Genomic DNA, 14,382 nt, shown 5'->3' with positions numbered 1-14,382 from the left:
TCAGCTTTGAAATACCTAACTGCTGTACCTTCCTGAATGCATTTTGGAAACAAACTGAACCTAGTTTTTGAGTCAGACCTCTTCATCCCTCTAGGACTTGATTTGTTTTTTTACCTTTTGTTTAAAAATAGGAACAACGAGCAGGTCCTCAGATATTCTGAAGATAAGGCTGCACAGCACACCCGGCCAGCAAAGAAACCCAAAGCAGTCTATCCTAGTAATTGACAAGCCTTCATGATGCCTATGTCTGAAAGTGTTCCAGTACAGATAGGCCGATTTAAGACATATTGTGATAAATAAGAGGAAACATGACAGTAGCATATTTTGAACCATCTGGCACACCTGTGTCGTGGATCATTAAAATGTCAACCCTTTTTTTTGGTCAAAACTGAAAACTGAAGATTTGTTCCTAGCCTGAGTGATAGCCAGTGGGGTCTTCAGCAGCTTCTGAGTGTTCACCCTTCTCTATTCTCCAGCAGATATTTTCTGTCCACACTATTGACTTTTCTTTAGCAGACACATGAATATCCCTGTAGGTAATTCTAGCTAGAACTCACCTCCTGAAATCTTCTGTTTAACCCCTGGTACTGCAAGGCTTGTCTGTACTTGACAGTAACAACCTTTGGAAAGACTTGTATGTCCCTCTATTTCTGGCATTTGTGTTAGAGCAGGTTGTAGTCATCCCAGTGCCCATCACTAGCAAGGCATGCAGTTTAACATTTCCACAAGTTCAGCACTCATTAAGGTGGCAGCAGTCATAAACAAACTACTTTGAAGGCTGGGCAACTTTTGAACTACTTTTCCAGCAAGCAAAGTAGTTTGAAGCATTACAGGCAGGGAAGTACCCCGAGGTGGCTCAGTCTTTTACACTCAGGCAGTGGTGCTCTTGAAGGGCAGCAGATGGTACATACACCCCTGTAGCAGCTTTCCTCTCTTTACTTGTAAGATGAAAGCCAGTATCAGTTCTTGGAGGCTGGCAAATACAGCAGCCTTTGGTGACTGTGGTCCCCTGACAGGCTCCAGAATTTGCCTTCCCTTCCCAGTCTTGTCCACACTATGGGTCTATCCTCAGATTTTGTTCTGTTGCTTGACATGCTCATACTCCAGCAGCCACTGCCTGTTTTACAGTTCTTTGTGGGCAGAGCATTTTCATCCAGCTCTGAGGCACTCCTGATGGCTTTGACGGAGCTCAGCGCCTCCCAGCACACCTTAACTAGCTGTTGCTTGGTGTGAAAGTCAGGGGTTTCCCATGCTACAACATGCCTTCTCACCATGTCACGAGGGGAAGGGCAGGCTGGCTGCCACTGTGCTCCTCCAAAGCCACCCTTGGGGTGGTGGCAAGAGCCAAAGCACTGATGGAGCCCTGTATTCCATCTACCGCTGGCAAAGCATCACTGTGCCAGAGCTGGCTCCAAATGAGATTCAGCAACTTGCTTTATGGGCACCTTCTAAGTGGTTTCTCTCCCTCCCACATGCCAGTTTTTTTACTTTGCATCACAATTTATTCCTCTATTACTCTGTCTTGACCAGCTGTGTCTCCCAGACTCCTTGATCATGGTAGCAAGTGATGTTGTATAGCAGCCTCCTACCCACCCCATTCAATTCTCAGTTTTATCTCAGCAGCCTTTCCACATGACTTGCATGAGTAGCTTAGTTGTACCTGTTTCTAGGCTGGAATGGAAGGGCTAAAGATGCTACATTTATAAAAGCATAAGGTAAGTGTGTTGGAAGTGCCAGTGTTGAAAGTGTCAGTATGGATTCATATAATTTCCCTTTGAAATTAGTGTAAGGTGTGTCAGTGGGGACTGTGAAAGGTGCTAAAAGTAAATACAGCCATAAGAGTTTCTTTGGGCACATCTGAACTGGGGGATTTTGGAGCATTCCCCAGTCCTTTCAACTGAGTACTCAGGCCAGACTGTCACTGTTGGACAGAAACCCAAATGCAAAAGTAGAGGGTGAGCCATTATGTGTTTCTCTCTGCTCTCCCATCCGGAGCATAGGATCGGGACTTCTGCATTAGCTTCAGAGCATTTTTGGGAGAAAAGAAAAAGGAAAACAAAAAGAGTAGCAAAGGAGAAATCTGCTCTGTTCTTCTCTCTGGATAAGGCACGTTAATAGTGCAGCTGCCAGCAGTGCTTTGGATCAGACTAGATCTGAACTACAAAGAACTGTTAAAGATGCTTTAAAGAACTGTTTCTCATTTCCTCTTCCAGACAACTATCTGGTTAATAAAAGAAAAATAAGACAAGGATTTTTAAAAGTGAGTCTGTGTATTTCTGGTTTTAATGATGTGTTGTTGCTGCCCTCTGGCATCTTACATGGGATGCAGAGAAATAGGCACCAGGTACATTAGTTTTTTTGTAACTACAGCCCTGGTCTTCTGTAAAACAGCCCTCAGGAAGGAACAGAGATGCAGCAATATATGATTAGACTGAGAATGGAGCACTATAGTGCTTTTGTTGTGTATGCAGTGGCTTCTTTCAAGGCACGAGGAAGTCTTGTAAATCACTGCATGTGGAAAATAGTGCACTAGCATAAGGTAATAATGATAATCTCTGATAACAGAATGAGAGACCATTAATTTTAACATTATAATACTTACCAAAGAAGAAGTTTTCTTGAGGTCAAAGTGCAGACAACAGAATGTTATTCCATTGCCAGAATTTTGTAAGATACTGTGAATTTATCTACAAATGAGTCCGTATGCTACAACAACTAATCTTAAGTTCAAGAGCAAGCTGCCTAAAGAAAAATGATCTTTGTTTGCGGTACAAGGACAAGACCAGCTTTGGAGCAGCTCACCTGGGAAAGATGGTAGATGCAGCCAGGGAAATGCAGTTAATATTCTTGGGTCCAGACCCAAAAGGATCTTAAGTGGGGTGCCTGTCTCTGGGAACTGAACTCACAAGGTGTATCTAAGCCCTAGCTTATTACGGAGGAGCTTCCGTCCCTGGCAGCTGAGGAAGTCTAATTTTCAGCCCTTGGAGGTGTAAACATGAGTCATAATAAGTCTTGTATCTGCTATGGGTTATTTTAGAGAAGAAGAGCTCTGCACTGCATTTCTTTTGAAATTCAGCTACTCTACAGGAGAAGATAACAAAGATTTTGCTGTCTGTTCAGGGCTCTCCAGGAGCAAAAGCGTGTAGTTCTGATCCCCGCTTCTAGCACTGCCTTGGGTATTTTTATTTAGATAGTCATTGAACAAGATCTGGAAGCCATCCAGCGAAATTTCACTGCCTCAAACATTTTCTCTAAAGAAGAAGGTAGGGAACTGCTTTACCAAGTGATGCCTGGTCCTTAGCCTGCCTTTTGCTTTATGACTGTTTCACCTATGTGAATGTCTTTTATGTATAATAATCATTCACTGTCTCTGGCCAGTGAGACAAATGGCAGAAATGCTACTAGAAGTAGCATATTTCACATACATAAAGGCTTTCCATGATACGGCAGTTTTATAACGTCACCCACACTTCGTAAACTGCTCATAAATTCCTTTGGCAATCTCATAAGAGACATCCACTTTGTCAGACATAATTTCTGAGATCCTTTTATCCTTACAGAGCATAGGAGGGTTTTTGACAGCAAGGAATCATTCACACAGAGGAGTTTCGCTGTCCTGGGGGGGTTGAAAAAATTCAGGGATGTTTTAAGGAAAAATGACAGCCTCAGTATTAGGCAAAGATAACTTACTGAAACTCGAATTGAGTTTGCATTTTTAAAAATACATTATTATTGCTGTATCAGTACTCTGAGAAATGATCTTTATACCCATCAAGGTGTAGTTTGACAGTATGAGCACTCCGACATGGGTTCCTTCCAGGACCATTTGATGTTGCCTGATCTGGTCCCTGCTTTTCGTGGCACTGAGCAAAAAGTTTTGGCTGAAAACTCTCCTGATTCTCTTCATGTCTCCCACTCTTTCGAAGTGAGCATTTACCTTTTCTGTGAAGTTTTGATGTTTAAGTTGAAGTTCTTCTAAGTTTTCTCTCAAGCAAAGCAGTATGGGTGTGACTGCGTCAGCTCAGCCAGGCAAGGGAGTCCCTGGCCTGGCCTGCTCCTGCCTGCTTATTGCCTTCACTCCTCCACTAAGGTTATTGCTCCCACAGCTGTAGGGTTGTTCTGACTAAAGGACTTGGTTTTACTTTTAAACACCTAACAAAGGTGTTTATTGTTGAAATCAGTGCTTGTTTAACTTGGGGTGAGATCAGAAGAGAATGTCGACACCACCTATTTCAAGGCACTGGTCTTGCTGATGTCAAATGAGGTCAATCTGCTCTGCCTCACCTCCTGCTCATCCCTGGCTGATCATCATCCTGGCCCTCTCACTGAGGCCGGGACCTAGCTCAGTAAGCCAGCAGAAGTTAATTTCTGTCTTTTTTTTTCATTTATTTCTGTCTTTGTTTTCTGCCAGCTTAGTGAACTGAACGGGCTCAACATCAGGCTGGACAAGCAGCCAAACGAGCATTAAGAGAAGGTGTCTGGGCAATGGATGAGAGGAGTAGGTCAGCCTCTTCTGCTACCAGCAGTGTTAGCTCACCTCATCTCTTCTAGTCACCTCCCAGTACTCCATGCTGCAAGTGGGGCATCTCAGCAGCTACTGTCTCATGGTCTGACAGCTGAGCTGCCTCCAATGCAGATGTAACTTCTGTGACAAGGACCGTGTGGGTAGTGAGGGGCAGGAACCGCAACAGCCTTTCCAAGACTGACCCTCCTAAAGGCTGCAAGAGAGCCCTTCTGTTTTCTTTTATCCCGTATACCTAGTTCACTGGGTTGAACAGGTTTTCTATGGACTTTCTAAAAACAGCATTCACAATAACCCCCAAATTATAATCATGCATTCCAGATGCTATTTTGGATTAAACCAGCTATAGAAGGATAATTTTGGAGAAGGAGAATGAGCAGGTGAAAATACTGAAGTTATAATGAAATCAATAGACTTAATTATAGTATTTGCTGCTGTGAAAACCATAAGGCTGTCTAATCAGTTAAAAAATGTGGAAAGACTAAGGAGTTACTGTTTTATCTATTTACACTATTATTTTTAGTGTTTATTGGATAATGTATCTATGATACCATTTAGAAAGTAAAGTTGTATATGGAAATATATAAGCTAATTGCATGTTTGGGAAAAACACAGACTGATAATGCTTTTCTGAAGTGTCAGAAGGCATGAAAATTTCCAGCGTTTTAGGCTGTACATTTACGTTTTCTGTGCTCTTAGAATAGTTAGGGTTGAAAAGGACCTTAAGATCATCTAGTTCCAACCCCCCTGCCATGGGCAGGGACACCTCACACTAAACCATGTCACCCAAGGCTTTATCCAACCTAGCCCCGAACACTGCCAGGGATGGAGCACTCACAACCTCCCTGGGCAACCTATTCCAGTGTCTCACCACCCTTACAGTAAAGAACTTTCTCCTTACATCCAATCTAATCTTCCCCTGTTTAAGTTTCAACCCATTACCCCTTGTCCTATCACTACAGTCCCTGATGAAGAGTCCCTCCCCAGCATCCTTGTAGGCCCCCTTCAGATACTGGAAGGCTGCTATGAGGTCTCCACGCAGCCTTCTCTTCTCCAGGCTGAACAGCCCCAACTTCCTCAGCCTGTCTTCATATGGGAGGTGCTCCAGTCCCCTGATCATCCTCGTGGCCCTCCTCTGGACTTGTTCCAGCAGTTCCATGTCCTTTTTATGTTGAGGACACCAGAACTGCACACAATTCTCCAGGTGAGGTCTCACAAGAGCAGAGTAGAGGGGCAGGATCACCTCCTTTGACCTGCTGGTCACGCTCCTTTTGATGCAGCCCAGGATACGGTTGGATTTCTGGGCTGCGAGCGCACACTGAAGATGGCTCATGATCATTTTCTCATCTACCAACACCCCCAAGTCCTGCTCCACAGGGCTGCTCTGAATCTCTTCTCTGCCCAACCTGTAGCTGTGCCTGAGATTGCTCCGACCCAGGTGTAGGACCTTGCACTTGTCATGGTTGAACTTCATGAGGTTGGCATCAGCCCACCTCACAAGTGTGTCAAGGTCCCTCTGGATGGCATCCCTTCCCTCCAGCGTATCAGCCAGACCACACAGGTTGGTGCCATCGGCAAACTTGCTGAGGGTGCACTCAATCCTACTGTCCACGTCACCAACAAAGATGTTGAACAAGACTGGTCCCAACACCGATCCCTGAGGGACACCACTTGTTACTGGTCTGAGAGCCAGACACAGAGCCATTGATCACAACTTCTTATTTATCTTATCTTATTTGTCTAATTGCCTCCTTGAAAAAACACCACTAGTCTGTTGTAGTGTCCTTCACCATAGTAAATCAGAAATTTTATGTGTAAACTACAAGAACAAAAGTTTATTATTCCTAGATATTATTGTTACAAATGTCATCAGTAATATAATGCGTTAATTTGAATCATATCCAGATTAATTTTTATGCTCTATCTGGTTTTGGTAATGATTGTTTTGTGTTATGCAGTAAAGCCATGTTTGACCATTGAATTGTTTGAACTTTATGGGGTTTTGCTTGTCCACTTGTGGTGCTGGGCAAAAGAACAGGTAGCAAAGTGCTGTCCTCCAGATCCCAGGAATGGTGCTGCATGTTGTTTTTTCTGTTCTGCATTTCCTACATTGTTGTAGCTCTTTAGAGAGTAAGGCCAGATTCTCATCACATTTGCATTAGTGGACATAAAAAATATAGTGATCATAGCCAACACTAGTTTAAGAATGACAAATAAGCCAATTACATTCCCCCTTCCTCTCCCCTCCAAAGCATTCAGATAAAATGCATACACCTAAATGGACTAAACCCATAAACATATGTACTAGAATATACACTATATATTCCTATGTTCCTTTATACCCTAGGCAAAACTTATCCTCTTATTCCAACTGCACCTGCTCAGTGTAACTGAGTCATCAGAAGTGGTGTTGCTGTTGGTACAGTTCTGGAGTTACAAGTGTCCTTATGGGACTGCTTCTGTGGTTGTGAGTTATCCTCAAACTTTTCTCAAAGCAGTGCCTGAAGGAGGAATTTTGACCTTAGACATTAAACATAAAAATACTGACCAAATCTTTCAGAACATTAATTTACTTATATGAACAAAAATGAAAGGGTGATCATAATTTGTAATACTGCTGTGCATCTATATAATATATATGTGAGATGCTAATAATTAGAGGTCAATACAAGCAAATATAGAATACAAGCAAAGTGTATTCTACAGTTTGCTTGTTTGAAATGTTGAAATTTGTTGAGTGTTCAAAGTAGCAGTACTCAAAGTCTTGTTTATGGATTTCATAAGCTGATGAATAGACATTTAGTTGTAATATTCTGGTGTCCAGTCTGGCATTTTTCTTTCTCAGAAAAAGGCTCCAGGAGTGTGGAAGATGTAATAAACCATGCTCAGGGCCACCATGAAGTGGCTGGTGCCTACCTTTCTGTGTGTTACAGAAAATGCCAAACATATGAACTGCATAGGTGCTGATGACAGCATCATAGTTTTATATCTCTATGAAATAGTAACAAATGGGGACAGCTGTGCTTTTTTAAATGCAAAAATGCTTTTTGCATTATGTACTTCCGTGTTGAATTTTTCAGCTGAAATATATATACACACTGGTTTTGAAGTTGTGACCTAGACATGTATGTGTGAATGCTACTCGATTTATTCATTTAATAATAGATTTACAGTAATAATGTCTATACTGCAGCCTGACTAAATGCTAAAGCATATACTTTAAAGTTAAGCATGGGATTAAATGTGGACATACTGCTGAATCAGTGACTTGTGAATGAGTATTAATCACAACAAAGTACTTAACTGTAATAAGTGTCTGTGTGCTGAGTCAAAAAGCAAACACATGGCCCTTGGAGTATTTATTGTATTATTCTAAGGCTAATTAATACTACTCCTTTACATGCTTACTCCAGTGATATGACAGTTTTTGTGAGTCTTACGCTGTGCTGACATTGTGCAAATACCTCAAACAAAGGCTTATTGCGTTGTTTCACCCCTAATGCCTCTTGTTATGTCCGTAACCACATTCAGACTTTCAGTTTTCCATGTTTTTAAATGTCTGATTTCCTTCAAAGAATGCTGAGTGTCTGTTTCCCATTTCCTATTGTTCTAATTCGTTATCAGGAAAAATGACAAGCACACAATGCATGTCAGTGAGGAATCCAGTGCTGCTGAGTGGACCAACATTCGTATTCATGCTATTTTCTTTGTGATCAAGAATAGAACATGTCATATCCATTAATTTTAATGAGCTATAGCATGAATTAATTATATTTTTATATAAGTGAGTAGGAGAAAGGTCTTCAAACATATTTGCATCAGTAACACAATGTAGAAAAAAACTAAGTATTGCTTTGTATGATCATATACATAATTTTGCTATTCTTCCTGGTCTCATTATTTTAGATATGGAAAATATGGACAGTAAATAACAGCTCACCTTTGAAAGGCAGGAAACTTTTAGTAACTGCCACAACAGTCAGTGCGGCATTTAAAGGAGCATCCTTTCCTGAAGCTGGATCAAAGGGAATACCCACAGGTATTGACGTAGTAGTTTATTTCATTTAACACTTCTTTTTTCACCCATTGAATTTGATATGAATTTCCACACTGTCTCACGGATCACAATATCTCCTATTGGTGTTGTAATGAGATCAACAAAATTAATTGCCATTGCTTCCATGAGATAGATAGTGCAAAATAATCACAGGAAAATGAAAAAGGATTTGAAAATCGCAAGATTCTAGGATGTTTTTTGGAAATGTCCAAAGACCCCAACCATTTAATAGCACTATTTCATAACGTTTACTCCAAACACTCCAAACAGCAAATTAGCTGCCGTTACCTCATGGCTGTTTATGTGTTTGAATAATAAAAACCAGTCTAAGGCAGTCTGAAATTCAGTGGGATGTTTCATTAGTTGCACAGAATATTTGTGTAAATAAAAAGGCCACTTACACTTCGGAGTCTTGGCTGCTATCAAACCAGCATTTTTGGTAGCTTTTTTAACAGCGCTTTGGCTAGAATAAGCAATACAAATAGTGCATGGCAGAGCCCCTTAGTCTTTTATCAGGACAGCACAATTGGAACAGGCTGAAGCAATTTCATTGCTAATTCTAGGTTCTGGTCTGAAGAGGGAGAGTTCAGTCCATGGAAAAACCAAGTTGCTGGTGTTTACCAATGATGAGGTAACGTCAGTGCTGATGTGTCTGAAGATGGGAAGACCCAGGAGAATAATTAACATACTGAAGCAGGAACTTCTGTCAGTGGAGATGGTTTGGCTACCGGTCAGGTGCTCATTGTTTCATATGTTCGGCAGACCAGGCTTGTCAAACAGACTGATTGTATAGTGCAGCATTGCGTGACTTAACCTTTTCTTCTCAGGAGGTGACATTTCCCTGAAAACAACATGAAAGGAGGAATTAAAAATAAACAGGCTGTAAATAAGCTGTTTTCACCTGGATAGCCAAGACAGAAAGAAAAAAAAAAAAACAACAAACAACCTCTAAACTATATTTATTTTAGCTTGTAGTTAAGAAAACACATATGTAAAAGCTCTGTTATTCCACATATACATTTACCAACAAAATATGTTTCCCTACGCTTCCACCAGTTCTTGTACATATTTCTCTGATGGCAGATAAAGGCTGTAAGTGTCACAAAAGAACAGTAGAAGATTTGTCCGGCTCAGAAAACCAATTAACTCTGTGCAGCCTCACTGCCCTTTGCAAGTCTCATAAACCCCCCAAAACACACAGAGCTGAAGAAAAGGGTAATTGTTTTGTTTTAAGTGAGTACTTAGCATGCTATCCTGGGACGTGGTCGGCGCCTGTCCAAATACTCCTCTGATTAATTCAAAGTGAGGTGTCTACCTTCAGTCTTCCTTGTTCTTGGGAGAATGCAGTAACCCACTCCTATGCTCTAACACTGGGGACATTTCTCCATTAAAGTCATTCTGCATTGTACAAAATGCTTACATGGGTTTTAGTAAAGAGACCGGAACTTGGCAAGTCCTCTGACTGCTCAGTTGTAGAGTTCTTTATGATCTGACTAAAATTTTGCTAATTGTGCAAAATCAAAGAAGTCTTCATCAGAGAGGATGAATGTTATCTCACAATAACTGATAATGGCAGCCCTTTAAAAGGTAAGAGCTGGGCACCTCTGGCAGATGATTGACGTGCAGCTCAGTCTCTCATATTGTAGATAAGTTGTGCCTCTGTTGCCTATTGCTTAAGAGGTGAGGCAGCACTGTCATCTTCAGTGTGCAGTTCAAGACTATCCCCAAGTGTGTACCAGGTCTTTGATGACTGCCAGCTTTGTAACACTTCTGGGGATTCCCAAGGTTCCTCCTGGCTCCTTCCACAGCACTGGAGGAGCATCAGCTGAAGAGAAATAGGCACCTTTGTGCATGCTTGACATCTACGTTTTCACCCTTATAGGCATAAAAAATGCCCTTTTCTGTGTTTCCATCTTTGGATTGTCTAGTGGTATGTCGACCCTAAGCTGATTAAAGTTTAAAGCAACCTATCGAAGCTACATAGATATAACTGTGGTGTCATCAGCTCACAGGTTAAAACTGCCCTGATGCTATTCCCATTTTGTGTTCTCAAAAGCTCCCTGCACAAATTATGCATTCTCCCTCCTCAAAATTCCTCACCAGAAGCGTAACTGTTCAACTGGAATTGAAAAAGAAATTATAACCTGCTTACTGAGACCTATCCTTGTTGCATCCCACCTTCAGCAAAATTTCCCCAAATGACTGGGCCTTGCAATAAGCTATTATATTGTTCAATATTGAATGAAGCATGGGTAATAAAGACAAATTTCTGTCTTAAAGAGAATGCTATTATTTCCATCAGAATGCCTGCTCGTTGGGGAAGGAGGTGTGGGTAGTTGCTTTGTGTTCTGAAATCTATATCCCCCTGTGCTATCAAACATTGCCAAGAGCATGAACAAGGCATAGGCATCCTTCTCTGTTTGTTCTCTTTGCATGAAAGATTTGTGTAACCTCAATCTATGAAATAAGTATTCCTAAAAATAACCTTTCCTTCTCTGTTTTTCTGCCGTCACTTGCAGTTGTCCATCAGGAGTGAAATGTCCCAGTTCTGTGCATGCATGAATTCTGTAGCGTGCTGCTACTTCAGTTTGTGTGTGAGGCCAAAAGATAACGAAATAGACTTGACTTCCATGGAACAGCAAAGCAGGCTTTCCCAGTTTTCAGGGCATCTTTCATTGGGCCAGAGGAAATGGCCAAATGAAATTGCAGACATCTCATTAATCTCTGCAGTTGTCCCACCAAGGATGGAGTGTGCTACTTATGTATGGAGTCTTAACTTCTCCAAAGTGACAAATGTATAGAAGCTATCTTTAAAGGGTAACACTGGATAGTTTTAATAGATAGACTCTGGTCCTAATACAGTGGGGACTTCAGTTTCTCCCACTTACAAAGGTGACTTCTATTTTGTAGCTATTAATAAACTTGAAGTTGGATATAATAAATAGCTTCTAAAAGCAACCATATGTCATAGTTCAGCTAGTAATAAATTACAAAGTATTAGTTGACTTCCTTGCTAGTTCAAGTCATGATTCACCATTTCTGGCACAGGAGTTATTCTTTGATTCACAGTGGGAAAGATCTTTTATACCAGGACCATGAATGCAGGTAAACAGGCTGTTTCATTTTTAATTTTTGTTGTGGTAACTTTTACATTTAAAACATCCTTTCTCACCATACTCACAAGTTTTAAACAGAATTTCTTTCTATATTTGTGACTCCTACACAGTAGAATAAAGGAGGCCATTTGGGAGAGGTTTGTTGCCAAGTCCTAGCACAAAATCATAAACTTTAATTTTTAATGAAGATTAGTTTATTCTAACAGAGATGCAGGGAAGGACTGTTAATCTATTTTGCGTGTTTAATGGATTTGCTTCTGCAGTGCAAATACAGTTATCAAAATCTTTTAAGATCCGTGTGCTTCATACGACTATCTTAAATACACTCCAGAGCAGAGAAGAGAAGTAACACTTGGGATTCCCTGGCATTTACCTTGTATATATTATTATTATCTGAATAATCTGTACTTTTGCATCACAGAGTTTATAGATGTTAACCATTAAAAAGACTTCTTGTGACAAGCCACAATACAAACGTATTTCACAACACTGCCAGAGTAAAACCTGAGGGAGCCATGGCTGGGTTTGTTCAGCAGTGTGTGGGTGAGATGCAAGCAAGGAGACATCTTAGCTCTCTAACAAAACCTGTCAGGGGTAAAGTACAGCCCAGCGAGGCACAAGGGGCATGGTACAGGCAGATGTCACCAGGTACAGCCCTCTCCTCTGTGGACAAGCACCTCCACTTCTCCAGCACTGGTTTTGGTGCGCTTGCTGGTGACTGTTCCTGAGTCAGGAGGATTTTTTATCTCCATGTGGGTTTGCTGCAAGCTATTGCAGCCCCAGCCAGCTCTGCCTGGTGGGGAATCAGCCCTGAGCCCTTTGGAAAGAGCAGCTTGACATGTAGGATCTTAGCTGACCCGTGAGGAAGACTAAGATTTCTACTCAGGAGAAATAACTAAGAAGATGAGAAATCTCTGCAGCAGGGATGGTGGCAGTGATATCTGCAGTGCATATGTGTGTGTGTGCGTGCTGACAGCCTGTCAGCCGACTCCACCGAGTGATAAGTGAGGGGAGGTAGCCAGGACCTATCTGCTAAAGGGCTTAAAATTCCCTAGCCTGAAAACATTTACTGTGATTTGCTGTAGCCTTGCTCTACACTCACTTTCATCTTCACCATTTCGGTGTGAACCCCTGCGATACTGAGGTAACAAGAATAATACCAGGGCATTCTTTTCCCCAGGAAGACTGCTTTCATATATGCAACTTTATTGTTTATCCCTACCACTGTAGTACCATAATCTCCAACTAGGAGACCTCACAGTCTAGACATTGCAAGGCAAATACATTGTATAGAAATAGATTACTGCAGGGGGAAAAAGGAACTATTATTATAATGTTTTGTATTTTAGAGAATGAAAATGAAGATGTTTTTTCCACTCCAATATATATAGCAAGCTCTAGAATTTTTATTTGCTCAAAACACTATCAGATACGTAAAGATGAATAAATCATAACAACTCAGTATCTCAAGTGATCTATTCCATAGTCCTCTTGGATTCAGGGGTGTAGCACAGGGACTGAGTTAACCTCTGCAGTTGCTGTAGGACATGCAGGACCTGTGTTCCATGCAAGCAGTAAACTCCTGAGGCAGCTGATCCAGTCAGCAAATAAGTGTCTGTCCCACAGAAGGGAATATCTGACTGCTACTACCCATTTCTTCTTTTTTGTGACCTGCAAACAAGGCTCAGTCATCTTCCAGTCACTGGAAATCACTAGCTGCCACTCTCCACCTCTGTTTTTGTCAGCCTCCAGCTTTGGGGGTAGTCGCTGGCCATCCCTCCATCAGCACAAGATCAGGCTTGGGCTCTTGCTCCTGCAGAGTCTCTGTGGAGAATTTTGATCAACCTTTGGAGTATTAGTGGTCTGCTGCGGTTACTTCTGCCCCATGATCTACCTGATCTACACCAGAGACAGGGTATCTATCTCACAGTTAGGTATTGCCATTAGGGAGGAGATGCTACTGCTGCTCGTGGTGGTAAGAGGCAGATGAAATGTTTATGACTTCTGATTTACTTCAAAATGTGTTTCTCATGTCCAATTCCAGGGCCAAGTGAATTTGTTTATGCTGGTTGCTTTATGCATAGTGCAATGACTGTACACATGATAAGTTGTTAGGAATACTTCATCTGAAGGGAAGTTGAAAATACAGTTGGTTTGGTCCCGAAGTTATCTTCCTGTTCATTTGCTTTTGGAAAAAGGAATTACAGCATCAGCTGAAAGGTCTTGGTCTCTTTCTCCCAGCAATGTTACCCTGGGAGGGGCAATGTCAAAATCTCTCAGATTCAGAGTACTTCTGAGAGCATCATCCTCTCTTGGATCCAATGAGCTTTGACATTGCTTGTTCCAGGGTTTTGAAGGCCTAGTTTTTGACAATGGTGCTATTACTTGAACAACCAACTGAAGTGTTACCAGTAGACCTGTGTTTAGTCTGAGGCATCTTAAATAATTTGTGGATTCTCTTGTAAGTGCTGCCAATTACAGTAATTGAACCTGGAGGTCACAAATGTATGGATCACTGTAGCCAAATCTTGTTCTTTCAGTAAGAAGAGTAAACTTCTGAAATGTGAAATATATAAAGGAGGTTTTGTTGTTGCTGATGTATTGTTCTCAAAGTGTCTAAATAATGAAGAAGAAATCAGAAATAGGGCTTGTGCTGTTGCTAGTGCCACCACTGATTTTCCTATACT

This window comes from Lathamus discolor, chromosome 5, assembly GCF_037157495.1.
Source record: "Lathamus discolor isolate bLatDis1 chromosome 5, bLatDis1.hap1, whole genome shotgun sequence".
Lineage (NCBI taxonomy): Eukaryota > Metazoa > Chordata > Aves > Psittaciformes > Psittacidae > Lathamus > Lathamus discolor.
This window is presented reverse-complemented; position numbering follows the sequence as displayed.